We start from the raw sequence: 26679 nt of genomic DNA on the forward strand, positions 1-26679 counted from the left end.
GGCTCCCGGGCCCCGGGGCGGGACCTCGCGCCGGTCGCCCCCCGAGACGCTCAGCGCCCACGTGGGGCCGCGGCGGGGGTCTGGGAAAGGCCCGCCGGGCGCCGCCGCCCCCGCCCCTTGTGAGCACGTGCACGCCCCGCCCCGCCCGGGTCGTCCCCCGCGGGCAGCCGAGGGGCGTGGGGCTTGGGGCCGGGCCCGCCCCGGTGGCCCCGAAGGGGAAGGCAGGCTGGCCAGCGCCGGCGGGGGCTGCACGGGGCGTCTGGCACGCGGAAGGGCGCGCCCTCAGCGCGGTGACCGGGGTTCTGGCACGGGGGCTTCGGGCTCGGTAGTCCCGCCGGAGCCGTCCGGACTTCCTCGCTGGGCGCTGCCCCTCCCCGAGCCCGGCGTCCTGCGCTTGGGGTGCTGCGTGCCGAGAACGTGGGGCGGCGTGCGGGCGGACTAAGGTCTCAGTCCTCTCTGCCCCGGGCAGCGGTTATTAGTACCGAGGAGGCGCTTAGCCGCCCGAGCCGCAGGTAGGGCCACGAGGTTGCAGCGAGAAAGCACCTGTATCAAATTCCACCTTCAGCTCCACCCCGCCCCCCCCCCCAACCCGAGGTAATTTCCTCAAGTCCCAGCCCGACGGCGGGGGTGGTGGGGTTGTTCCCCAAATCCTCCAGGCGCCCTGTGGCGAGAAGGAACTGAGGTCGCCCCTCCCCTCGCGGGATGAAAGGCTGTTTTTTGTCCCATTTGGTCCCTCTCCGATCCGGCCAGATGTGGCCCAGCTGTGCCCCCGCCCCGCCTCCCCCGGCACACGGCGGCCCCCGCCCCCAGGCCTTCCCACGGGTCGGGCCGGCCCACCGCACGAGCAGGGGCGGCAGGAATGCGCGCCAGCAGCCCGGGCTGACGGCGAGGGGCGAGGGGCCCGGAAGTGGCCGAGGGGCCCCCTGGCGCGGGAGCTGGGTCCGAGTTCTCTGCCCTCAGCATCTTCCGGAAGCTCAGCTGGGGGCGGCTCTCCGCTTGGCTGCGCCTCCTTCCCGTCCCGTCCCTCCTCGGCTCTGGCACCCCCTCCTCAGGAGGCCCTCTGCGACCACCGGGGCCACAGCCCCTGCCCGCTCGGGTCACAGCTCACTCTGCCCGCTGGCCAGTTACTTCCGCGGAGCTTAGCCCCCTGCCTGCGGTGGCGCTGTGGGTGCCCGTGCCTCTTCCTCCGCCTGAGTGTCGCCAACAGGCCTGGAGCGCAGTGGGTGCTCGCTAAGGATTTGCTGGGTAAATGCCCCCGGGGGGCTGTGGCCCATTTGCTCCCAGAGCTCTGGGGCCCTAGCCCCAGCCCCCGTGTCATGGCGTGTGATGGGAGATAGTGAGATAGTGGTTCCCAGGCCTCTTCCTGCCCCCGCCCCCCCAGGTAATTAGCAGGCGCCACCTCAGGCAGACAGTTGCCTGAGCAGATGGTGCTGGCTGTGCCCAAGTGACAAGTCTCCCGTGGTGTCACCTCCTGCCATAAACCCCGCCCCCATCAGCCGGAGCCCAGCCTTGGAGCCTCTAGGCAGCCGAGAGGCCGGGTGGGCAGGGGAGGAAAGGGCCCTATGGCTGCATGGGCTGCCCCCAAACAGTCAGCTGAGCCGCAGCCCAGCCCAGCCCAGCCTCAGGTCTGAAGTGCCTGTGCCCTTGCCTCACCACCAACTCCCACGGACCCCATATCTGGGCTATTTTTCAGAAGGAGCCCCCTCCACTCCCCTCATCTCTCCTCAGGAAGTCTTGGGCAGTCTCCACCCTGGTCTCCCTTCCCTACCTGCTCTATGTATTCTCTACTCAGTGACCAGACAGATCTAGCCCTCCCCCCACCCCCCGAAATGGATCAGAATCTTCCACGGCTCCCCATTGCCTCTGAGTTCAAATCCTGGTCTGCTGTCTACTCCCCTGGGAACTCATTCCCAGCCCCGTTTCTTGCCGCACCCTGCAATCCTCCCCATTCCCCAACAGCCCAAGCACCACTGAGCCCTCACATCTTTGCGTGAGCCGTGCCCGGGATTCAGGTCAGTGGCTTCTATACTTAGCGATACCCACTAGATGCTGAGTGTTCTGCAAGAGAAGAGAGAGAACAGCACACGGCCACGTCAGCCCATACTCCCACCAGACAAGGTCCTGTGGCCCCCCGCCGAGGAGATAGCACTGCCTGCCCGCACCCCAGAGCACCCCTGCTTTCTCCGACTGGTGCCCTGGGACACACCAGACAGCAGGAGCAGTGTACCCATTGTACAGAAGGCAAGGACGCGGGGGGGTGGGCAGGAGACGCGGTTACTGAGAGGAGCTGGTCCAGCCTGGCAGGGGCTAGAGGGAGTTTCCTGCGCCTCTCCGCAGCCAGGCTGGGGCGTGGGGGGCCCCCGGGTGCGGCTGCCGTCTGGGAACAGCAGGACAAAGCCTTATAGCATTCTTGTGGGGGCCGTGGGCTTTGGCAAGAGTGATTCAGTTTCTTTGCTGTCAGGAGAATGGAATTTCGTGGTGACTCCTTGAGGTCTAAAAACTGTAGGGGGGTGGCCTGCTCAGCTGCCCCCGCCCCTTCCCCAGCCTGAGGTGCGCCCCTCCCTGCCCCTGACCTAGGCCCACGGGCTCCTACCAGGGACCCACTGAGCCAAACAGCCGCAGGGGAAGTGGGGGTGCTGGGCTGAGGACAGGAAATGGGGAGCTCGAGAAGGGATGGGGGTGCTGACCAGGTTGCCGGGAAGCCCCTTGGGGTGTTAAGGTCCCGGGGGGAGGGGGCTGGGAGTGGAGGCTGGACCAGGGCTCTGCTCTGGGCACAGGCACAAACTCACCCCGGGGGTGGGGGTTGCCCTCTGGAGCCAGACTGCTGGCCTTGCAAACCCACAGGGGCCCCTTCTCACCTTTAGACCTGGACCCGGGATGTTCCTTCTCTGAACCTCAGTTTCCCCACCCATAACATGAGGATAACGCTACCCTCCGTTTTATAAGGTGCTTCCGGGCGGAAGGTCAGACAAGCAAGCAGCCTGGCTCTCTTGCCTGGGGACGTTGGGTCTGTGTGCCTCCTGGGCAGCAGACCGCCACTCAGCGTGGTGTCTCCGCCAGCCTGGGGCCCCGGGCAGCCACGTGGCTGAATGACCTCAGAGCCGCCCCTGAAATTTAGAGCGGTGGCCTCGGAAAGCGGGCCCACCTGACCACAGAGCCCCGCGGGGCTCTACTCTGCCCCCACATCAGGCTCAGAGGCAGTATTGTGTCCCCACCTGAACTCAGCCTCCTTTCTCTGCTGGGGCTCAGCCCGGGGCCTCCCGTGGATGGGGGTCTGTCCCACCAGCTACTGGAAACCCCTTCTCCACAGGCTCCCGGGGTCCTTGGGGCCGGCTTCCCCTGGATTGTTTCTTTCCTGGGAAGATCCAGGAGACATAGCGGGTGGCCCCGTTAGCTCGCAGGAAGTCATCCGAGGCAGGCAGGCTGCGTGTCACTGCAACAGGGAAGGCCCTGTCCCAACCCCACCGTGAGCTGGTGGCAGGAAGATGGAGTTGGGGCTCCTGGACGGGCAGACGTGAGGACGCTGCCCCCGCGCTGCCGTGAGGGCATCAGAGGATAACTGGCAAGAAGGGAAACTTCTGGATGCCAAGGTGCCCCTAGCAGGCAATGAGTGGCACGGTCACAGAAGCCCCAGCCCAGAAGCTTCTGGACAGGGAGTCCCGCTGGCAGGAGGGGAGGGTTGGCTCCGGAGCCCGGTGCAGCCGGCTCCACGGCAGGAGGGAGGGGGCACAGCGGGCAGCAGCAGCTGATTCCCATTACTGCAGCTGGGGTGGGCGCTGCCCCCACGGGAAGAATGAACAGTCTACAGCTGTGAATAGAGCCCCCAGACCAGCCTGGCCCGGCCCGCCCGCACGCCCGCCCTGCCCGGAACCCCTCACCCCCAGGCCTCGCTTTGTGTGGTCTTGGGCCAGTTCCCTCCCTCTGCAGATCTCGGGATTTCACTTGACTTTGTAATAGGGATATGGCCGGTGCCTTCCCTTCCCCGCCCACCCTTGGCTGGTACTCTGCAGGCGTAGAGAAACAATGAGCCCTGGCGACATGGCCCATTGGCCTGAACTCTGGGGCCTGGAGTGGTCACAGTGGCCCGGTGACTTGGCCTAGGTGGCTGAGTAAGGCTTCAGGGGACACCCTTCAAGGCCAGCCGGGTGCCACCTCTCCCAGGTAGTCCTCCCTCAGCCCCTGTGGCACCTGCCCCCGTCCTGGTCCTGACTCCACGAGATAATAACTGCCCGTGTCCCTGCCTGCCTCCCCAGCTAGCCTGGGAGGTCAGGGGCCATGCTGAGTTCCTCAGCAGTGCCTGCCACAAAGCAGGTGCTCAGTAAACAAACACTGGCTGGACAGATGAGGAAGGGAAAGGAGAGACAGATGGACGGAAAGGCAAAAAGGCAGAGAGAGGTCGTGGGGATGACTGGAAAGGTGCCGGATGTGGGCTACCAGAGGGCAGAAACACTGTGTCATTCGTAGCTGTCGTCCTCAGTGCTTAGAAGGGTACGTGGTGCGTCTTAGGTACCTTAGAAACATCCGTTGGATGATACGTGGATGGATGGGCAGACGGATAGACGGACGCACGCATGGGTGGACGGACTGGGTGGAGGGATGGATACATGTAGATATACGGACATGCAGAGGCTCAAGGGAGGGCCCCTGCTTCTGTCCCCCAAGCACCCAGCCCCGGGGAATGTGGGTTTCAGGGGAAGGAGGGAGGCCCGGCGTGGCTGCCCACTGAACTGTGAGCTGGCACCGGGGCCTGAGGGCAGAGCTGTGGAGGGTGGCAGGGGGCCGGCAGGGGCTGATGCCCGTAGTTCTCGGTGACCATACACCGTGTGCCCACCTACGCTGGGAGGGTCTCACTCAAGCGGTTGGTCTTGCAGATTGGACATGGGCGGTGCAGAGAGGAGAAGAGGCACGCCTCCGACCCCACAGCCAGTCGGGGACGAGTCTCTCCGCCGTGGGGCAGGGCTTCGAACACCAGAAGGGAGACGGGCCCAGGCCTGGCAGCTGCACCTCTCCCTGGTGGCTCTGCGCTGGGGCCAGACTGGGCTAATCTGATTTGCAGCCCCCAGGAGCAGAGCCCCGGCCGTGAGGACACATTACTGACGTCCTACAGCGGCCAGACACCCACCAGGGAGACACCAGAACCACTTTGCCCCAGCCAGCCTTTGTCTTGCCAAGAATGGCTAGCTTGTGCTGTGGCCACGGGGTGGGGAATGGTTGTCCCCGTGCCTGCCAGGCCCCAGGCATGACCCCTCGCCCCAGTCATGACCTGGTGCCCACGTCAATGGGACCAGACCCTGGGGGCAGTGGAAGGAGGGGCTCCTGGCCGGATGGAGGCGGTAGGGATCGGAGTCTTGCCTCAAAGGGCGCCCCCGCCCCCACTTCATGACCCCGACCTTATCTCTGTAACTCCCTGACCTCAGGTTCCTCCTCTGCGACAGGAGTCGAGTTGAGTGAGCCCCTCACTCCCAGGGGTGGAGAAGGATATGGCATTGATCTCTATTTTAGGCGGCCCTGGAAGTGACGGGAGGGGGAGGTTATGTGCCCAGGAGCGGCAACCACACCCACAAAAAGACAAGCCACCACCACGGTACCCATTCGTCCACCCGTCTGACCGTCCATCTGTCCACTCACCCAACCATTCGACGGGATCCCCGGCACTCTCTCCACCCCTGGCTCTGAGTGGCTCCGGGTGGTTTAGGAGGTGAGTCAGACGCAGCTCCTGGCCTCAGGGAGCTCACACTCTCGTGGGCGGATCTGCCAGGCTCTCAGACGTCCTCCCAGCAGAGAGATGGCGGTCAGGGCCGGGAGACGGGTCAAGCCCAAGTGTGCCCGGAGCCCAGGCGAGGGATAATCCACTGTGTGCCAGGGCCGGGGGTAGTGAGCATCAGGCAAGGCTTCTAGGAGAAGGTGGTGACTGGCGAAGGTTTGGGTGGGGGGGAGGGTGGGAAGGCAGGAAGGGGTGCTGCCCAGAGGTGGGGGGGGAGGCGGGAAGGGGTGCTGCCCAGAGGTGGGGGGGGGGGTCACGCAGCTCGGCGGGGGGTCTGAGTCGATGAGCAGAGGGACATGAAGCTGGAGAGCTGAGCAGGAGCCGGCCGGTCCTGGGTCAGGGGTCAGGGTCAGGGTCAGGCCTGGGAGGCAATGGGGAACCACAGAAGGTCTGCCAGCAAAAGGGATGTGGTTCGAGTTGCATTGCAGGAGGAGGGGGAGCCCAGGCAAGAGGAGTCAGCCCCAGGCCGTCTGTCCCTCCAGGCCTCATGCCCTTGCGGCCAGGCCTTTGCCCTCCCTGCTCCCTGTCCTGAGAGGCTCTGACAACAGGAGGATTTTTTCAGGAGAGCAGGGCCAGCTCCTCAGAGGTAGGTGGGCCCTGGTGGAAGGGGGTGGGAGAGGCAAGGAGGATGGGACAGGGCTGAGGCCCGCATCAGAGGGAAGGCCAGGCCTCTCTCTGCAGCCCTGGCTGCTTTGTATACACACGGTCCGCAGGGACCAGCCCAGGGGACATTCGGGGCGTTTGGCAATGCCCGGAGACATTTTTGGATGCCATGCCCCGGGGGTAATGCACAGCCGGTGCATCCAGTCGGTAAAAGCCGGAGGTGCTGCTGAATGCCCTACGATGTGCAAGCCGGGCCCCCGGCAAAGAATGGTCCACCTGGAGGAATCGCCATCCGCATGACCGGCCTCTCCCCAGGCAGGAGCCTCCGTGGGGCACTCAGCGTGGCTCCCGGCCACCCCTGGGGTCCCTGACAGGTATGCGTGAGCCTGGCGGGGAGGCCCCGGCAAGCAGTTTGCTCCCCACTTCCTGCCAAGGTCATGTGAGGGCAGAGGATGCGGCGGGCAGGGCTGCCGGGACAGTGCGCCAGCCCGGCAGCGGAAGGATGACACAGGGGGCTCCTGCGGGTGGCCTCCACGGAGGTCAGTGGGGGGCTGGGGCCGGGCCGGGCCGCCTGGGCCGCGGGCCAAGGCTCGGCGAGGGCAGGGGCGGCAGAGCGGGGCCCCGGACCCCGTGGCCCCCAACGGCCTCCAGGTGCTTGCAGCCTCCGGCCGGGCTGGGTTTGGGAAGGTGGCGGGGAGGGGCCCCCCTGAAGGCTGTTTGCTCAGCCGAGGTTTAATCTCCAAAACAGGAAGGCTCGTATTGACAGAAGCAGCAGACGGAATTGCCGGAGGGCCTGCCAGGTTAGGCTCCCCGGCCCCCCTCCTCCCGGCCCCGGGCTGGCCCCCCCACCCCTCCACAGATCCTGCCCTGCGGGACAAACGCTGCCAGCCCCCTCCCACAGCCCCGAAGCTGTGCCCCTCGGTGCCATCCGGGCCCCGGCGAGAGGGTACCTCGGCCTGCTCTGCCCACTGTGGGGAGGGCTGGGGGGGGGCAGGAAAGTGGAGGGAAGGGGGGCCCCGGGGCGACAGGCTTAGCAGGGCGTGTCTCAGCTCTCATTTTGCAATTGAGGAAGCCGAGGCTCAGGGAGGGAAGTGAGCTGGCCTGGGTCACACAGGGGTGGGGTGGTGGTTGTCTGCCCCGGTGCCCGCACCCCGGTTCCGAAACACACGCGGGCGGGTGCTGATGAGCCAAGAGGCGGGGCCCAGCGGACCCCCAAGTGCCCTTCCGGGAAGACCTGGCTCCGGGCTCGCCACGGCGGCAAATGCGGCCGAGGCCACAGATGCCCCCACTGCCAGCGGAAGCCGCGGGAGCGGGCAGGGCAGGTGTACCCCCGGCAAGCCGGGTCCTTCGGGACGGCCGCTTCCTGACGGCAGGCCTGGTCCGGGCCCGGCGGCCCCTTTCTCTTTCCAGGCAGCTGACTCTGCGTGGCACCAAGGTTCACAGGCTGACGCCAGCCTGCCCTCTGGACCCTCTTGAAGCCCACGCCCCTCTCCTGGCCACAGACTCCCTGGCCGCCCGAGGTGGGAGGTGGACATTATTCCCGGGCAGTTCCTTGCCCAGAGCTGCCGGCTCCGAGTGAGAAGCGGGCACTGTGGTCTTGCGTGGACCTGAGGGCTGGCCCCCAAATCCTAGAAACGGGATCCCTGTCTCCCTGCTCCCCACTCTGGAGGGCCGGCCCTGCCCCTGCAGGCCTCCGACTTCCTCTGCTGCTCCCGGCTTACCCGCTGGGCTCAGTCCCTCCATGCCCGCCTCCCCAGTCAGCGGCCACCTCCTTGGAGAAGTTTTCCTGGGTCCCTCCCCTCTTTTCCATTCCTGGGTCCCTTCCAGCCCCCGGCACACATTCTGGCACCCAGAGAGTGCTCTGGGACGGTGGCAACCACAAAGAGCTAAGAATTTGCTAGACGTACAAAGGGGCAAGAAGGAGCTAGGGCCATTGGACAGATGGGAAGACAGGGTCCTGCCCAAGGCCACGCAGCGGTGAGCCCGTGTCTCCAGCTTCCCCTGAGAGCAAGAATCTGTGGGCTCCAGCCTCCTGTGGGGCTCCCGCAGTCCTGCGGGGCTGAGCTCACGGCCCCCATGGCCCCCACTCGGAGTCTAGGGCGGGTGCGGTGCTCCGCTCAGAGGCCGGCTGCAGACGGTGAGCGCACCTCACACACAGAAGACCTGGGTCTCTGCTCCCAGAAGTAGCTCCTGGCCAGGCCTGACTCTTCCTGGCTGCTCCAGAAAGCTCTTCGAGGGCCAGGAAACCAAGCGGCAGCCGGGCGTTCTCGGGTGGAGGAGCGGGTGGCCGGCTGGCCTGCTCCGGGGGTGGAGGGGGGTGCAGGGTGGCCTATGGGCCCCTCTCTGGGTGGGGGAAGGGAGGGTCCCCAGTCTCAGCTCTGTCCCTACACAACGAGCAGGTCTTAGGCAGGCAGTTTGTCGCCTCAGCTCTCGGCCCAAACTCCAGGCCCTCGCGGGTGCGGCTCTCAGGCCGGTCCCGCCCCCCCCCCCCCCCCCCACCCAGGGCTGGGTGCCCTGGGGCAGGTCTGCGGGCCAGGAGCATCCTCCAGTCCCATCCCGGCCGGCCACTGCTGTCACTCTATCCCGGTGACCCAGTTTCCCTCCTGTCCATGCCGGGGGGGGGGCGGGGGGCCCTGGGGAGACAGTGTCCCCCTTTGAGGAGAGGGTGGCGGTGGATCAGATGTCCCGGGCGCGGCGTCTGCGGGCTGGGGACAGGGGCCATGGCTTGCAGGTCTTCAATAGCCCGAGATTAAGTTCCGTCCCTGGGGGCCCCGTTGTGTGGCCATTGTGACGGCGTGGGAACCGAGGCGTTCTGGGCCAGACAGGGACGCACCTCGGGCCTGGGGGCCGACCGGGCATCCCGCGGGAAGGAGCACGCGCAGCTAGCTGTCCACCTGGGGTCTCGGGGAAGCCTGGACTCCGGCCGGGCAGCCTGCGACGTGTCCACGCTGGGTCCTCTGAACCCTGCCGGACCCCCGTGCGCCGCCTGAGGGAAGGTGCTCCTTTTTCGGAGTCCGGTGAGCAGAGCGTGGGCCGAATTTCAGGCGTCTATCCTTGGTCAGTGCACCATCTGCACACGTGCACATGCCCCGGGCCCCTCCCCACTCTGCCCCGGGCCCCTCCCCACCCCTCTTGAGGCTCTCTTCAGCCTCTTCTGCTCCCTTCGGCAAAGTCCTCCCCCGGCGCCCCCCCGGCTCGGATTGCAAGGCTGTCTTCCGCTGACAAAGCCGCAGGCCGGTCCCTGCTGATGTGATTGGAAGTGGGGGGCCACCAAGTCCAGGTGCTGGCTGTAAGCTCTCGCGTTCCCTCCCTGGAGACGCCAGTGCAGGAGTGAGGAGGACTGTGGGAGGCTGGGAGGCCCGCACCCCGGGGCCTGAGCGCACCCCCTCTCCATCACCCTCACCTTCCCCGGCTGCGGCCCCGAGCAGCTGCTTGGCGGGGCCGTCGTGCCCGGCTCTGCGCTCTCTCTCGGTGCCCCAGACACAAGTCCTCGCGCGTGCGGACGTGTGCACATCTCCACACGTGCAGGTGAGCCCGCGTGTGGGGGTGAGGTGCTGCACGTGCGAGCAGAGGACGCGTGTGACCGCGTGCACACACGCCCAGAGCAGGCGCCCGCGGCCCGAGCAGGCTCCTTCCGTCCGGCACAGCTGCAGACTCGGGGGGGAGGGGGGGGGGCAGCGGGGCTGGCCTCAGCCTCGTTCCCCAGGGAGGCAGCCGGGCCAAGGTGGGAGGCCGAGGCCAGGCCGGAGCGCCGGGCGGGGGCCAGGGGGCCAGGGTGCGGCCCCGCCACGAGCTTCCTGTCCGGCTGGCCGGCGGCGGCAACTTCGGACGGAAGGTTGGCCCCACCAGGAAGGCGCTGCCGGAGAAGCGGGGTCTGTGGAGGCTGAGTCAGCTTCCCCCAGCGTCCCTCCCGACCCTCCCCCGGCTGTTCCCCCAGGGCCTTCCCTGACCTCTGCCGCTGCCCTAGCTGGGCCTGCGCGAGGCGCCCAGGGGTGCTGAGACGAGGCTCCCTTGGTGGTGTGATCCGACACCCCCGGGCTGACCCGCCGATTCCCCGAGAGACGTACTCCCCGCGTTCTCCCCACTGCCCTACGGAGTGGCCGGGGCCCCCGAGAGGGCCGGGTGTGCTTCGGGGCACACAGCTGGCCCTGGAGACGTGTGGCGGGACGCTGGGGAAGCCCCCTCCTCATTCAGGGCCCTTGTGACCGCGGCAGCCACAAACCCTTCCCGGACCACTGACTCCGGAACATCCTTCTGTCTGGGCAGCGACTCTGGGCGTGGAGGGGAATTGAGGCCGGTGCATCCCCCAGGTTGGGCCAGGCCTGGCGACCCCTTCAGATACAAAGAGAGAGGTTAGCGGCCCGGGAGCAGCCCACACTAAGGTTGTAAGAGGCGGGTATTGGGTAGACAGCTGGAGGGCTCACGCTGGGGAGTCCCCAGGTCACCCTGGCTTCAGAGTCGCTCTGGGCGGCCACCAAACCCTCCCGTTCACGTAGTTGGCAGCGTATGGACACTCCCGGCCCTACGTTAGAGACAGAACGGGAGCAAGACAGGCCCAGGCTTACCCTCTGAGCTCCTGGTATTCTGGGGACCAGCAGAGAGGGAAAGCAAACACACGTAGCTCCCGTCAGGATCAGCACGGTAAAATAAAGGAAGGGGGTGGAAATTGAGCTGACAACAGAACATGCCTGGGCCCGACAGTCAAGGAGGGGATGGAGGAGGCAACGTGTGGGCTGACAGCCAAAGGAAACAGCAGGTGCAAAGGCACTGGGGTCGACGGAGGCTCCCTGCCCACTAGCTCGTCCCTCATGGGACATTCGTCTGCGGCTCGTCCCATGGGCCAGAGCTGCATGGGGTTGGATCAGATCTCAGAGGGAAGTCACATTAGGCAGGGCCTGCCTGGGGTGGATGGCTGAGGGCTGGGCCGGCCACTGTGGGCTATCCTTCCTGGAGGAGCTGAAACTTGCAGAGAGAGGAGAAGGAAGAAGGTTCCCTATCAAGGGGACCGGTCTGCAGGAAAGTGGCGTGGGAGGGATCGGGGGCTGGGAAGGTGGCCACGGGAGGCGTCTGTGACTGGGCTGCAGGAGGTGCTCCCGGCCAGTCCTGTGGGGCCAGGAAGCTGGTCTCCGCCTGGACCCATGGGCTGTGGACCCGAGTCCGGCAGGGGTCTGTGGGACTCACATCCGTGCAGGTTGCTGGGGGGGGGGGGGGGGGACTTGCACACGCGGTCCCCCGACTGGGCCCCTATCCCAGGCCCCCTGCTCCTCTCCCACCCACCCAGGTTTGGGAGACGAGCCTTTTCAGACCCCCCTCCCCGCGCTCACATTGGTGTCCTGGGGTGCCGTCACAAATTGCGGCACACTTGCCTGAAAACAGACGCTTACCGTCTTCCACTTCTGGGGGCCCAAAGTCCGAATGCAGGTGCGGGCAGGGTGTCCCCGCCGGAGCCCCCGAGCCTGCCCCAGGCCCCTCTCCCAGCTTCTGGCGGTTGCCGGCTGCCACAGGCCGTCCCCGGCTCGCGGCTGCACCGCGCTGACCTCCACCTTCACCTTCCCGAGGCTGCCTTCCCTCGGTGCCTCTGTGTCCTCCTCTCTCCTGAGAAGGGCACCCGCCATTGGATTTAGGGCCCACCCTAAACCCAGGACGACCCACGTCAGGACCCTTCACTTAATTACACCTGCAAAGACCCTTTCTCCAATTAAGGCCCCTTAGCACCTTCTGGGGGGTAGGACTTGAACCTTTTTGGGGGGGCACCATTCACCCCAGTGATGCCAGGGGTCCGGGAGGCTGCACCTTCCCTCACTGCCAGGCCGGCACCTCTGCCTCCATGGGAGCAGCCTCGGGCCGTGGGGGGCACGCCTGACACGTGTGAGTGAGCAGGGGCAGAGAGCCTGTTGATGGTGGGGGCGGGGGGGGCCGCTTTGAGAGTGGGCGCCACGGGGCCTGCCCACCAGAGTGCAGCCTGCGGTCCCCACCTCCACACGGGACGCACAGACAGCCAGGCGGCCTGTCTCCGTGCCCCTGGCCACGTGCCCGGCACAAGGATGGGGGTCGAGGAACCCCTCAACACCCAGGGCTCTGCTGGGCCTTCTCACGAGTAGCGCATTTCTGTCTCAGCCCTCAGGTCTGGGCATGAGCATCGGGCAGGTGGCCACCAGGCCCTGGGCCAGCAAGGCCCAGTACTTGCCCCCCCTGCGATTGCCCCAAGGACCGGAAGGCGCTTTCCACCTGGCAATCACCTGTGCCAAGACACAGGCTCAACTCACCTTCCAACGCATCTTTTTTTTTAAAACGTTTATTTATTATTAAGAGACAGACACAGAGTGTGAGCAGGGAAGGGGCAGATAGAGGGGGAGACACAGAATCCCAAGCGGGCTCCAGGCTGCAAGCTGTCAGCACAGAGCCCGACGCGGGGCTCGAACCCACAAACCGCGAGATCATGACCTGAGCCGAAGTCGGACGCTCGATCGACTGAGCCGCCCAGGCGCCCCCCCAACGCATCTTTTATGCTATATGGAAGCGTGGCTGTGACCTCAGCCGGGGAGGGGGGCTGGCAGACCCAGAGCACCGGCCCCACAGCAGCGGAGCTGGGAGCACGGCTGCCTCCGGTGAGCCCTGCCCCGGGTCTCAGCTGCCTGTGTGTGAAGTGGAGTGACGGTCCCGCACATCCGCCCTACTCCCAGGGGCCCCCGGGGGGAGGGGCAGCATCCCTGGTCACAGATTCAGAAACTGAGGCCAGAAGGCGCCTGGCCTGGTCTCCCCTGCCCAGCAAAAGCAGGCTGGGGCAGACCCAGGCCCCAGCTGGCCAACCACCTGCTGACCTGCTTCCTCCCGGGCCCTCAGGGGGGTAGGCGGTGGGAACGGGCCACGTCTCTGCCTCCCAGCCCCCCGGGCGGCCGCCCCCTGGGAGGCCTGGTCATCGGGCTCAGGTGTCCCGCACAGCCGGTTCCTCTGCCTCCTCCCGTCCTCGCCGCTGTGGAGCCGGAGGGGAGGGTCGCTCCCCAGGGGCCACTGGCGAGGACGGCGGGCAGGTGGGGTTGGCTGTCTGGCTGTGGCCGGGCCCGGCCGACTCTGACGCCATCGCGTGCATCGCTCAGGGGGCTGGGCTGCCTGGGTGTGTCCGCGGTGACCTCCCCTCAGCCCCTTCCCAGGACCCCCGGGCCCGCCCCCCAGGCCAGCTCCGCAGCTCATATCCTGCTCTGGTTAAAGGGTGCGGGGCCCGCCTGGAGTCCGCTGGCTCAGGCGAGCGGGTAGACTGCAGCTGACCAGATGAGTGCTGGAAACACTCCCCCAGTGAAGGGCCTGCCCCCCTCAGCTGCCGGGTTTTTCGCGGGGGGTCGGGATCGAGACCCCGCTTTGCAGGAACGAAAAGCGAGGCTGGACGCAGTGGCGGCCCCACAGTGCACGCTCGGATGCTCTGCCCGCCGCATCCCACTGCCAGCTGTGTCAGACCTGCCCTCGGTTTGCCTCAGGCCAGGTAGTTGGGGAAACTGAGGCTGGGAGGGGCTACGTGCTCTGCTCAAGGTGACTTAGCTTCTTTATCTGTCTATTGGAGCCAGCCACAAGGGGTTTAACGCTCGGCTCTGCTGATTATTAGCTGGCTGACCTCACGTGAGTCACATGACCTGTCTGTGCCTCAGTTTGTTCAACTGTGAAACGGAATAATTAGAAGGCCCGCTCTGGGGTTCCCGGGTGGCTCAGTCGGTTCAGCAGCCGATTCTCGATTTCGGCTCGGGTCACGATCTCACAGCGTGTGGGTTTCAGTCCACAGTGGACTCCCTCCATGACAGTGTGGCACCTGCTTGGGATCCTCTGTCTCCCTCTCCCGCTCGTGGCCATGCTGTCTCTCAAAAATAAATACACTTCAAAAAAGAAGAAGAAGAAGAAGGGCCGCTCAGCAGGTGTTGTGAGCACCACAGGAGCTGCCGCACACGGCCTGGAGCAGAGCGGGACTGCGGGAACAGGTGGCTGCTGTTGCCACGGTCACCGTCACCGCCGCCCCTTCCTGCTGCACCGTGCACCTCGGCGCCCCGACCTTGTCTGGTTCAGCACCGGACCGCTGGGCCCAGGCAGGGACTTACGTTCAGGAAATGTTTCGGACCATGAGCCGAAGCTTGAGCCCGGATCCGCCTCATTCCGGAGACGTGGCTCCCCGACCCTGATTCTCTCGCGAGACCACCACGCCCGCACTCCTGATGGGGTGTCTCTCCGGGCCCGCGAGCCACGCCCTGAGGGGGTTGCCCGGACCCGCAGGATGCCGCTTGGGAAACTGAGGCCAGAGAGGGCAAGACCTCAGAACGAAGGCTCCCCAGATCCATTGGGTGCCAAGGAGCTGCCGGGGTGGGGGCCGAGGCTGGGGGTCAGGAGACACAGGAAGGCAGGGTGGCGGGCGGGGGGCCTCCGGCTCCTGCAGGCGCGGAGCTGAGCCTGCTCCCGGGTGGGCAGGCCTGCCCTGACTCGCGCCGACCGGCACCGCTCGGGGCCTGGGCGCCCACACAGCTGCAGACCCGCGTGCCCCCCGAGGGGCCCGTGCCAGCCTGCACCGAGCCCGGACTTGAGCGTGGGGGGCGCTGCAGCCGGCCTCTGTCCCCCAGCGCGGCGGCCGGGTCAGCGGCAAGGCCTGTCCCCCGCCCGGGCCTTGCCCTCCGTCGGTGCCGTCCTGCTCAGAGGAGGCGGCCCAAGCCACAGGCCGCTCACACGGCGCCCCCCCCCGCCCCCCCCCCCCCCCGGGCCCTCATTCATTCCCGCGGTCGCGGGTTCTCGCCACATGGCGGTGAGCAAGTCTCTTGTCCCCTCTGGGCCGTGATGCCTCCTGTATGGCAAGAGGTGCCCGACCCTCACGACGTGTCCGCGGAGGGCCCCCGGGAGGAGTGGGGGCAGCATGTGCAGGGTGGGGGCGGCCACAGTCCCTGACCAATGGCAGCTGCAAGGTTGGAGCTTCCCGGGCCTCCCCAGGGAGCTCTGGAATCCTGCTCTCGCCCACGCGCATGGCGGAGAGGTCCTCCCCCCGCCCCCCGCCTCTTCCCCTCCTTGTCCAGGGCCCCCAACATCCCTCCCTGCGCTGTGGGGCCCCCGCAGCCCTGTGAGGCAGGGCTCCCCTCCTCAGTCCCTGTGACAGATGAGGACACTGAGGCTGACGGGTTCTCCCCCCCCCCGCCCCCCGCTCCCCCCCGCCTGGAGGCTGTCATCACCCCCTTCCCCGGCTGGCCTCTCCCCCTGCAGCCCTCGTGATCTGCATACCCTCGGAGCTTTGGCCTGCCTTTACGGGGGCCTTGCCTGGCCGGCACCCTCACCTCCGGCATGGCTCAGGCCTGCTCGGGGCGGCTCCCACCTTCGGGGCTGCCGGGGGCCCGCATGGGGCCGGAAGCTGGGTGGCCAGCCCCCAGGCAGCCCCCACGGCCCTCGGGGGCCGAGAGCCCGGTGGTGGGAGCAGGCAGGCCAGGGCTGGGTCACCGGCCCACAGACACCCTCCGTGTCCACCCCAGTGGGTGCACTGAGGCTCAGGAAGCTGTCGGTCCCTCGGTGAGAGGCCGCTTTGCCGGACGACCTGGGGGAGGTCTCAGGGTCAGAAGTGAGGCCCTGCCTCCCCCTAGGGGGCTCCAGCCCGTGCTCCTAAGAGTTTTCTCAGCTGTAAAATGGAGCCGGTGTCCGGCCTTCCTGCCTCACGGGATTGCTACACGACCCCAAAGAGCAAGGAAACACCAGCATCTGTGCACGAACGGGGAGGAGAGACAGGCCAGGCCCCCCCATGTGCCCGTTTCAAGGCATGCTCACCCCAAGGCCAGGAGCCCCAGACAAGGTCCGTTCGAGCCAAGCTTCCCTGCCGTCTGAGCCGGAGCCCAGGACTGGGCTCTTCCTCCCACTCGGCACCCCCCAGGTGGTGAGCTCCCCATAGCTGGATGTATGCAAGTGGGCAGGAGCCACACCTGGGACTGGAGGCCAGGCTAACTGAATCCTGGGATTCCTGAACACTGACATCCTGGCTTCCGAGGACAGAGGAAAGGCGGTCTCTGTGGTGGGATTCCGGGCTCCGTGAAAACCTCGAGCGTGAAGTCAGACCAGCCCAGACTTGGGGCCTCCTCCACCTCTCGATGCCGTGTGTCCTTGGGGCTCAGCTGCCCCTGCTCTGAGCTGAGAGCTGCCCTCCTCTCAAGCAGAGTGCCCACCGCCTGCCCCAGGCCGGAGGCACCCCCGGAAGAGCCGGCCGCCTGCACGGAAGGAGGGCCGCACACGGGGTCCTCGAGGTGGGCTAGAAGGCACTAGGCTACGGGGAAAACAGAGCCGGGACAGGAGTGGGACATGTGGGGCCTGTGGCCTCATGGGGAAGGTGACGTTCTAGTGGAGATTTGAAGGGGGTCAGCTGGGGTGATGTCTGGGGAAGAACGTTCCAGACAAGAGCGCAAACAGCTAGAGCAAAGGCACTGAGGCAGGAACAGGCACATCCCTGGAATGGCTCAGAGGCCAAGGCCGGAGGTCAAGGAGCAGGGAAAGAAGGGGGCCGAGGACCTCGGGTTCGAGGGTGGACAGACAAGCCGAGGACAGGACCCCCTCCTCCAGAGGACAGGAGCTGACCACTTGGCAGAGGCTCCCTTCCCGCCACCGGAGTCCCCGGAGCGGGGGGGGGGGGGGCTGGGGACTTGGGGACAATGCCAGGGACAAAGGGCCGGGGCAGGGGGTTGGATTTACGGCCTCCCCTGACCCCGGTGGAGAAACCAGCCTTGTTGGGCAAGGCTGAGTACCGGCGACCAGCCTGGGGGTGGGACAGCCAGGATGACAGCTCCAGAGAAAGGATTAGCCGTGGCCCGAAAGGCCACGCAGGGCGCCATGGCAACCGCGAGGCCGCGGAGCCTTGGGAGAAAGGGGCCTGTGTTAACACCGGCACAGCCTCCCCAGTGGGGCTGGGGGCTTGTTAACCAGCTTACCAGGCAGCGCCCGGCCCATTGACATGGAAATCCAGACCTGCCATCCGTCAGCCCTGAAAAGGCCTGTCGGACCCTGAAAAGACGCAGCGGAGGAGGAGGGGCCCAATGGGCGGGCGGGACCGGCGGGCAGGCGGGCGGGCAGGTGCCACTGCCACCGGGACAGGAATGAGCCCCCACCTTCCTCCCTGCATTCCCCCACTGCCTGAGAGGGGCTGAGAGTTGCCCAGCCAGACACCCACTGGACGGGGAGATATTGGGGCCCCGGGGTCGAGGGGAGAGCTGTAGGCGCTCGAGGCCACAGGGTCCACGTGGCCGTGCTGGTCCAAGCCAGGCTCGAGGGCCACAGCGTGGGGCGGTGGGCCAGAGTGGCCGCCTCTGTCCCGCGTGGTGGGGGACGGGAGCCTGGGCCTAGCGCCGGGGGCCACCCCCACTGCCGTGCTGACCCCTCCTGCCGGCTCTGCCTGGGCCTTCCACTCCGAGCCCCAGAAGTGACCTGTCCCCTGGCTGCGTGACCACCTGAGGCGGGGCCCGGGGCCACGCCGAGGCCTCGCCTCCGATCTCCCTGGCCCTCCCCCTGGGGTGCCGTGCCTGCCCGGCTCCTTCCACAGTGCTCCGGCCTAGAAGATGTGCCCAGAAGATATGGCACGGTCATCCGTCAGGTTAGCCCTCGGCTGGACGCAGGGCCAGCAAGGGGCCTGGCCTTTGGGGCCTGTGTGTGCTTGGGGGTGGGGAACGCCTGCCAGGGACGGGGTGAGGACACGGCGCCCCTCCCCACCCCAGAGCAGGACGCTCAGACTCTGGCCAGGGAAGCAAGGCCCCTGGAAAGCTGAGATGTGCAGAAGCGCCTGGGCAGGCAGAGGGGAGGGCGGGAAGAGGCTGGGCAGGTGTCTAAGCCCTGTTGACGCGGGATTCCAGCCATCTGGAAGCCCCCTCCCCGCATGGCTCTACCCTCTGGTCTCCGGGCAGAACCCAGGGGGTGGAGGCAGCCGGCGGCCTGGGCACTGGAGGGCGTGGAGGGCCTCGGGTGGGCGGGGGACGCTGGGGGGAAGGCGGGCCCCGAGGTGGGCATCCGGCCTGCTCGGCATCGGCCACGTGGCTGCATCTCCAAAGCTCAGCCCCTCGTCCTGAGCACAGGTCCCTGGGCTCGGCCCTGTCCCTTCTGGGAGGAGCGGGAGGCTCCCACGGGAGAAGGGAGCTGCCAGAGCCTGGCCAGTGGAGGGCGACCCAGGGAAAACCGGCCCCTCACGGGCACCCACCCCTCGACACCGCGTCCTCCAGCCTTCTCCGGGATGATGTCACCCGCCAGGCCCCAGGCGCGGTGCTCACACTCCAGCCTCCTTACTGATGAGCCGCCCGGCAGGCCACAAGTGGCGGCGGGGGGAGCCCACGCACAGTGGTCGGGAGCAGGCTGGCGCCCTGGCCCCCACCCCCACCCCCTCTGCCAGTGTTGGGTTTCCTCAGGGTGAGGCCCCAGCTGCACACAGCTGGTGCGGGCTGGGGGGCCAGGAACTTGAGAAGGATGTGCCCCCACGGCTACCGAGGAGGGGCCACAGGCGCCCTTCGGAGCCTCAGGCTGGGCCGGCTGGGCCTCCCCCTTGTCCTCAACCCCCCAGCTGCCATCTGCCTCCGTCCCTCCTGGGGAAGGAGGAGGGGCTGGCCCACATTCCTCTGCACAGGGGCCCCTCCCCGCATCTGGCCTTCTCAAACCTCCTTCCTTCCCTAGCGGGCCCTGGGAGCCCCCTCCCCACCCTCTACCTGCTGGGAGGGGCCCCTCAGGAAAGCAGGGGCCGTCCCTGCTGGCGTCTGGGGACTTGGATAAAGAAACACGCTCAGGCAGCGGCCTCCTTTCCCCCCAACCCGGCCGCCCTGTGGGTCTGTATCCCGGGTGCCCACTGTGTGTGGGCTCAGGGGGGTGCCCCTCAACTCCTCATGACCTCAGAGAGCCCCTGGAATTGGGGAGTGAAGTGAGAGGGAGACCCCGGGGGGGGGGGGAAAGGCCAGCTGGGCAGTGTGGAGCCGGGGTGCCAGGACAAAGGACTGGGTCAGATGGGCACCCCTGCCCCCAGCCTGCACCCTGGTGGCATGGGCCATGGGAGCCCTCCACGAAGAGGCAGATGATCGGATCTTCTCCCACGGGCCCTGAGCGGGTCCTGAGTGATGACAGCAGGAAGGAGAGGTCTTGCACTCACCGGGTCAGGCTAACTGGGGGGGGGATGATGGCAGACCACGGGCCGGAGACAGGGCACATTGGGTCCCAGAAGAAAGCACAGATACCCCAGGCTCAGGGCCTTTGTTCCCAACGATCCTCAGAGCACTCTGGACGTCCTGGAGGAGGGGGTGCCGGAAGCCGGGCCACGGCAGGGTGCATAGGAGTCTGCTAGGAAAAGAAGTGTGTGTCTACCGCAGGACCCGTTTTCTAAACTTCTGTGTGGGCCTGACACTTCATTCACTCGACCAATATCTACTTATTGAGCACCACTCCGGGCACAGGGACAGAGACTGGTCCAGACAGGGCTACCCCATTTCCTCACAGCGGGAGACTTTTGGCTGCATGCCTCGAAGCCCAGGGATGAAAGGAGAATGAAAAACAAGGGCAGACGCACGCTGGGATGAGGTTCTTTGAGGGGAAGCTTGCAGGCCTGGGGGGATGGTATGGGCAAAGGCCCTGTGGCCAGAAGGCTAGAGTGTATGGGGACCAGACAAGCAGCCAGTGTGGAACCAAGGGGGTGGCACCCAGTCCGGGAAGCTAAGCGCCACAGCACACCCTGTGTGTGCAATTTGCAAGGAGGTTGCCACCCCCCCCCACCCCACCCCGTGTGCACCCACATCCCACAACCGGGCATCTACTCGCCAGAGCCCAGGGCCTGGCTGGCAGTTACGGCGAATGCCAGTGCGCACGTGGGGGTGCTGAGGGCTATGAGGGCCGTCTGTGTGCAGGCACGCAAGGACCCTGGGACCCAAAATCACACACTAAGTCACACAGGCACAGGGACTCGGCAGAAACCCGCAGTGACAAGCGGGCTGTTGGCCTCCCCTCCCCCCAGCGCGCACCCAGCCGCTAGGCGGACCCCCGTCCCGTCCCCTCATCACCCCTCTCTCTGGCTCTTCAGCAAAGCAGTTGCTCGAAACTAATTGAATTTTCCGCCTGGGAAGGGCCTGGGGAGGTAAGGAGGGGTGGAGGCTGGGAAGACGCTTGTGAACAGGTCCGGCGCTCCCCTCCCCACCCCTGCTCCTCCCTCCCCCCTCCCTCAGCCCCTCCCCTCCGCTGTGGCTAGGAACAATGGACAGAAGGACGGACGGACGGGACGCAGCCCCCACCCTGGACAGAGCCTGAGTGGACGGGAGGGAAGCTTGGCCTGTGCCCTGGTCCTGCCTGCCAGCCACAACCCCCCCACCCCCTCCCCCCGGAGCTAGCGTGGCTCTTTGGGCCTTGGCGCCCCCTACCACAAAACAGAATTGGGACTGGGGTGGGTCTATCTGAGCATAAACCAGACAGCGGAAGTGGGGGCGGCCTTGGAAATCCAGGATCCAACCCACCGCCTGGACTGAAAGGCCCAGGTCCCGGTGGGCCCACGCTGCAGGCCACCCGCAGGGCAACCGGGTGCTGGTGGCTGAGCGGGCGGGTGTTGGGGGGGAAGAAGCCGGTGAGGGCCCATCACTGTCCCGGGGTGGCTTACTCCCAGCCCAGCCCCACTATTTACAGTGGGAGGTGTGTGCCCGGCGTGTGCACACGCGTGCGTGTGTGCGTATGGTGGGCAGGGGGCTGAGAGGGAACGGCTTGGGGACAGAGCGGGCCTGCCACGCTCCCTGCCCCCACCCATCAGCCTCCCTGCTTTTCTGGACCCCAACCCCCGTCCACAGCCCCCACCTGGAAAGCGCCCCAAATGGGCAGAGGAGACCCGCCGCCACCCCGTCCACTAGCCCCGGGGCCCCACCGGCCTCACAGGTGCGGGGGCGAGTGGGGAGGGGCCACGCTGCTCTCCTGGGAGCCCCAGGGGGCCAGCCTGGACACGGGGCTGTGTGCCACTCCCCTTCCTCACCAAACAACTGCTCCCGGGGCCCCTGCTGACTGCACGGTGCGTGCGTCCCACGGGTGAGCAGCAGCCGGCAGGTGAGGGACCCCGGGCCCTGCACCAGGGGCGGGGAGGGGGGTCCAGGCGCACGCTGCGACTCTCTAGCTCGTCAGCACGTGGAAAGAAGCCTGGCATCTGGGCCCAGGGCTGCGGGAGGCCCGGCAGGGGAGGAAATGGGAGAGCCCGTCCCTGGCGAAGGGCTTCGGGCTGAGGCCCAGGCTCGCGCACACAGGGCCCCGGAGTCGGGGGTCCGATCATGCCGGCGGGGGTTCTGCTGGAGCAGGGGAGCAGGACACCTCAGCGACGTGACCAGCGTAGGCCCGGCGGGGTCTCAGACGCAGGGGCGGACGGGTCTGGAGGAGGCCACAGGGAAGGCCGGGGGAGCAGGCGTCACCTCGGCCCCGAGAGTCGCCAGAGGCGGGTCGGGGGCGGGTGGCAGGGGGCAGGGCTCTCGAGCGGCCGTCCACCCTGCCCGCCCGGCTCCCGGTGACCTCCGGGACGCCCGCGGCACAGCCCGCCTCCCTTCCTGCCCCCCCAGCAGCCCTGGCCCACGAGGCAGCCGCACCCCTTCCTGCCCACCTCCCAGAGGCCACGCGCCAGGGGCCCGCGGCGGCCTCTCTGGCCTGTGCCGCGGGAGGCCACGTGGGCAGCCTGTGGGGCACTGGGCCCGCCAGTGGGTGGGGGCGGGTTTTGGGCACAGGTGAGCGCCACTGCTCTGCTGGGGCCAGGGGACACGAAGCATCTGTCTCAGCCCAGCCGAGCGTACACCCATCCCCCCGTGCACATGTCCACACACCCACTCGCCCACACCCGCCCCCATCCACGCACATCCGGCCTGTCCACAGACACACACACCCCCACCTGTCCACACGCGCACACACACACACACACACACACACACACACACACACTGAGTGCTGGCCGTGAACTCTGAGCAATGCTGAGTCACAGGCCCTGACCACATGGCATCCTGTTCTAGGACCCCAGGCTGGCCACACCTCAACACCCAGGCAGGCGGAGGGGGAAATGCAGGTCCTGGGGGGCACCCGCAGGGGTCACTGCCTGCACTGAGGTCACTCCCAGCGGCCACTAGGATGCCATCCTGGAGAAGAGGTCCCTGAGGACAGGCGGTGGGGTGGGGGGGCACGAGGGTAGAATCCTGGGTTGTCGGACTACGGGGCGGGGCCTCTGTGCCCGTGAGGCCCCGAGAGGTGAGATGTGGTCAGAGAGTGAGTGTAGGGAGCAGAGATAAAGATACAGACATAGAGACAGTGAGTGATGAAGACAGTGAGGGACAGACAGTGAGACACAGAGAGGGACAGAGACAGTGAGGGTCAGAGACAGTGAGGGATGGAGATAATGAGGGACAGAGAGGGACAGAGACAGTGAGGGACAGAGACAGAGAGGGACAGAGACAGACACAGAGACAGTGAGGGACACAGAGAGGGACAGAGACAGTGAGAGACAGAGACAGAAAGGCACAGAGACAGTGAGAGACAGACATAGTGAGACACAGAGACAGTGAGGGACAGAGACAGTGAGAGACAGAGACAGTGAGGGATGGAGATAATGAGGGACAGAGAGGGACAGAGACATAGACAGTGAGGGACAGAGATAGTGAGGGACAGAGATAGTGAGGGACAGAGACAGTGAGAGACAGAGACAGTGAGGGACAGAGATAGTGAGAGACAGAGAAAGAGAAGGACAGAGACAGTGAGAGACAGAGACAGTGAGGGATGGAGATAATGAGGGACAGAGAGGGACAGAGACAGAGACAGAGACAGTGAGGGACAGAGATAGTGAGGGACAGAGACAGTGAGGGACAGAGACAGAGAGGCACAGAGACAGTGAGACACAGAGACAGACACAGAGACAGTGAGGGACACAGAGAGGGACAGAGATAGTGAGAGACAGAGACAGAGAGGCACAGAGGCAGTGAGAGACAGACATAGTGAGACACAGAGACAGACACAGAGACAGTGAGACACAGAGACAGTGAGACACAGTGAGACACAGAGATAGGGAGACACAGAGACAGAGAGGGACAGAGACAGCGAGGGAAGGAGACAGTGAGAGACAGTGAGACTCACAGAGAGGGGGTGTGAGTGCCCCAAGGGTCCCGGCCTCTAGTCTGGGGCCCCCGCGAGGGCGGGAGAGCCTGGAGTCCCCGTGCTCGCCCCGCTGGGGGGGCACGGGGGGTGAGGCTGGGATAAGCAGGCTTGTCTCAGCAGCTGCGGCGAGATAGTCCTCGTGGGGGCATTTTTTCCTCATCGAATCATCCTGGGCTCGGTCCAGGGCCCTCTCCCCAAGCTCTGAGCGACCAACGCTCCCCCACAAGATGCCCTGAAGCCGGCGAGGGGTCCGCGAGGGGCCTTTCCCACAGCCTCTCCTGGAATCCAGGGCTCGCCCCGGGCGCTGAGCTCAGGAGGGGCAAGGAGGGAACGCGGGTGGGGGTGGCCCACCCGGGGGGGGCACCCACCCCCCACCCCCCACCCCCCACCCCCCACCCCTGCATCCCTGCATCCGTCTGTCCGTTGGGCAGCGTGGCTCCGTCCGCGGCCCCTGGGGCCGACGCCGGGTCTGATCCCACTGAACAAACACCTCCAGGCTCCACGGGGTCAGGGCCAGAGACCCGGAGGGTGGGCTGCGCCCCCCTGAACTCGGAGAGCCCCGCTCGGGACCCGGGAAGCCACCGGTCTCGGGGGCGGGGACAGCTAGAGGTCTCAGGAAGGAGTCGTGAGGGAGACGAAGACCGAGCCGGGCCCCGGCCTGTGCCCCCCACACCTGCCACGACTCTCCGATCTTCCCCACTTAGCGTCCTGCCCCTTACGGACAGACAGACGGAAGACGGGCGTGTGAGTGGACGGACGGACGACTTGGAAGGATGGCTGCGGATGGAAAGGAAAGAGGGAAGCCAGGCCGGCGGATGGGAAGATGGACAGAGAGAGGGCTGCTCCCTGGCCGGCCGCTGACCGGACGGATGGGGAAATAACGCGCAGGTGCGCCGACGGCCAGAGAAATGCACGAGGACACGGACAGACGCACGGAAGGGGGATGCGGCAGGCAGGACGGAGCCCCCCAGAGATGCCCAGGGGCTCATCCCTGGAACCTGTGACTGCCACCTTCCGTGGTCAAAGGGACACTGAAGAAGTGGATAAGTGAAGCCAGAGAGGGAGAGATTACCGGGGTCCTGTGGCTGCCCCCCCTGCGCCCCCCCCCCCGTGATGCCGTCACAGGCGTGAGGGGGGAAGTGAAGCCGGCAGGCCACCAGATCGGGGGAGCGCTCTTGCGACCCTGCGCCGGGCAGCTGACCTCCAGCTGAGGATGCCGGAGGCTTCTAGAAGCTGGAAAAAGCAAGGAAACCGTTTCTCCCCCAGAACCTCCACGAGGAACCCTGGTCACACCTTGAGTTTAGCCCGTGAGACCCATCTCTGACCCACAGGGCCGTAAGACGGTACGTTGTGCTGTTTGAAGCCACTAAGTCCAAGGTGATTTAGTACGACGGCGATAGGACACAGCACAGATGGACGGAGGGACGTGGGACGGACAGACGGTGAGGAGGGGCCTAGGGCGCGTTCCGCAGATTTACACTCGGACGAACCCTGGGGCTGTAGGCCGGGCGGGAAGACCAGACGCCCCAGGCTGGACGGGAATTTAGACACCCCGGCTTCCAAGATAACCACTTAGTACCCGTAAGACGCACAGCTCAGAACCCGAGCGTCACAACTAACTGGGAGGGACAGAGACATCCAGAGACACCCAGAGACAGTCTAGGCCCACGGGGACCCAGGTGAGCCTTGTTTGGAGGGTGCCCCGGGGGCGGGGTTCAGGGCAGGTGCGCCGAAGGGAACCCCATCTTCTGCCTCCCGTGGTCCTAGTCCAACCAGGGCCTCTGCACCTGGGAAGGCGTCCTGGCAGGTGGGGAAGTCAGAGACCCCCGGCAGCCGAGCCAACACCACAGGCCCTGTGAGCCTCCTTCCGCCCACCTCGACGGCAGCACACGGCTCGCGCACGCCTGCATGCACGCGCTTACCCACACCACGCGGACGAGGGGCTCCACCCGGCTCGGCCGGCCTCGAACTGCCGACCTCAGCCAGGTCCCTACCGCCCCCCCCCCCCGGGGCTTTGTTTCCCCCTCTGTGGGCTGAGGAGCTCGGGCCTTTGGAGGTGGGGTGGGGGCGGGGACAACGGGTCATCACGGGGAAGGGGAGCCGGGCTGGGTGTGAGGGGGCGTCCGCCCTGGCCCTCGCTCATGTTTCTGACCACGAGGCTTCCTCCCCCGCGCCCCTCTGGGGAGGGACTGTAATTAACTTCTTCCTGTTCAGATCAGGAGTCTGTTTCCAAAAACATATTTCGAAGGATTATTTTGCAAAGGAAATGTTTTTGAAAGAATCTCGTGTCCGTCCCAGCCCCGGGGAAGTGGCCGCAGCAGTGAGGGCTCAGGGGTGAGAGTGGCCACGGTGGCCCTGGTGGCCCTGGTGGCTGCAGTGAGCTGGCGAGCTGGCCCTAGCCCGTCCGGGGTGGGGAGGGGCGGGGATGGGGGGGTCCAGGGCTTGGTGGGAAGAGGGTCTCTACTTCCTCCCGCCCACTCTTTGCCCCCTGCTTGCCCTGGGGCCCCCCCAAGGCTGAGCCTGGGCCTTCTCGGGGGTCTCCTGCAGCCTTTCACCGGGGAGACCAGTTCCCCTGAAAGCTCCTGCCCGCTCCCTGCCAGCACCCCCACCTTCCGCTCCACTGGGCCACCTCCTGCCCCCCGAGGTCCCGTGGGCTCTCTTCTGCCACCCAGCCTCTGCCGGGACAGCTCCCCCAACCCCCCGGGGCACAGCGGGGTGCCTGATGTGAGCCCAGCCTGCCCTCCCATGTGCCACGGCTGCCTTGGGCACCTTGGGCCGCCCCCTTCTTGACCTTGACCCTCACTTCCTTGAGGAAGGCCCTTTTTTTCTTTGCTTTTATTTTCTATCCTGAGAAACATGATAGAAAATTTCCACCATCACAAGACAAACAGCCCTCGTGGGGGGGTGGGGTGGGGGACAGCTGCCGTGGGTCACTGAACGCCCGCCGAGGTTCCCAGTAGGGGGGACCTCTCTTCTCTGGGAAGGGGTCGTGGGCTGGCGGCTCCCCAGCCCCCGTGGGGACAGTCCTGGCCCTGACCACGCCGACTCTGGCCAGTCCGTGGCTGCCCACCTCCCCTCTGCTCAGATGGCCTTGGTCTTCCCTCTAGATTGTTCCCTTGCCCACTGTGGCCGCCTGGCCACCAGCACACAGCCAGCGTCCAGATGTGTGTCGGATGGAAGGGTGGTCACGTGGACCCGGGGCGTGG

At 66.4% G+C, this 26679-nt stretch overlaps 1 protein-coding gene across 1 annotated transcript in view; it reads left to right on the forward strand.

Moving 5' to 3' along the window:
* MRM2 (mitochondrial rRNA methyltransferase 2) overlaps positions 1–26679 on the forward strand; it is a 289956-nt gene that overhangs the window by 36963 nt on the left and 226314 nt on the right. The gene's annotated exons all lie outside the window — the stretch shown is intronic.

Source organism: Panthera pardus, unplaced genomic scaffold (genome assembly GCF_024362965.1).
Source record: "Panthera pardus isolate Hobbes unplaced genomic scaffold, ASM2436296v1 HiC_scaffold_4, whole genome shotgun sequence".
Lineage (NCBI taxonomy): Eukaryota > Metazoa > Chordata > Mammalia > Carnivora > Felidae > Panthera > Panthera pardus.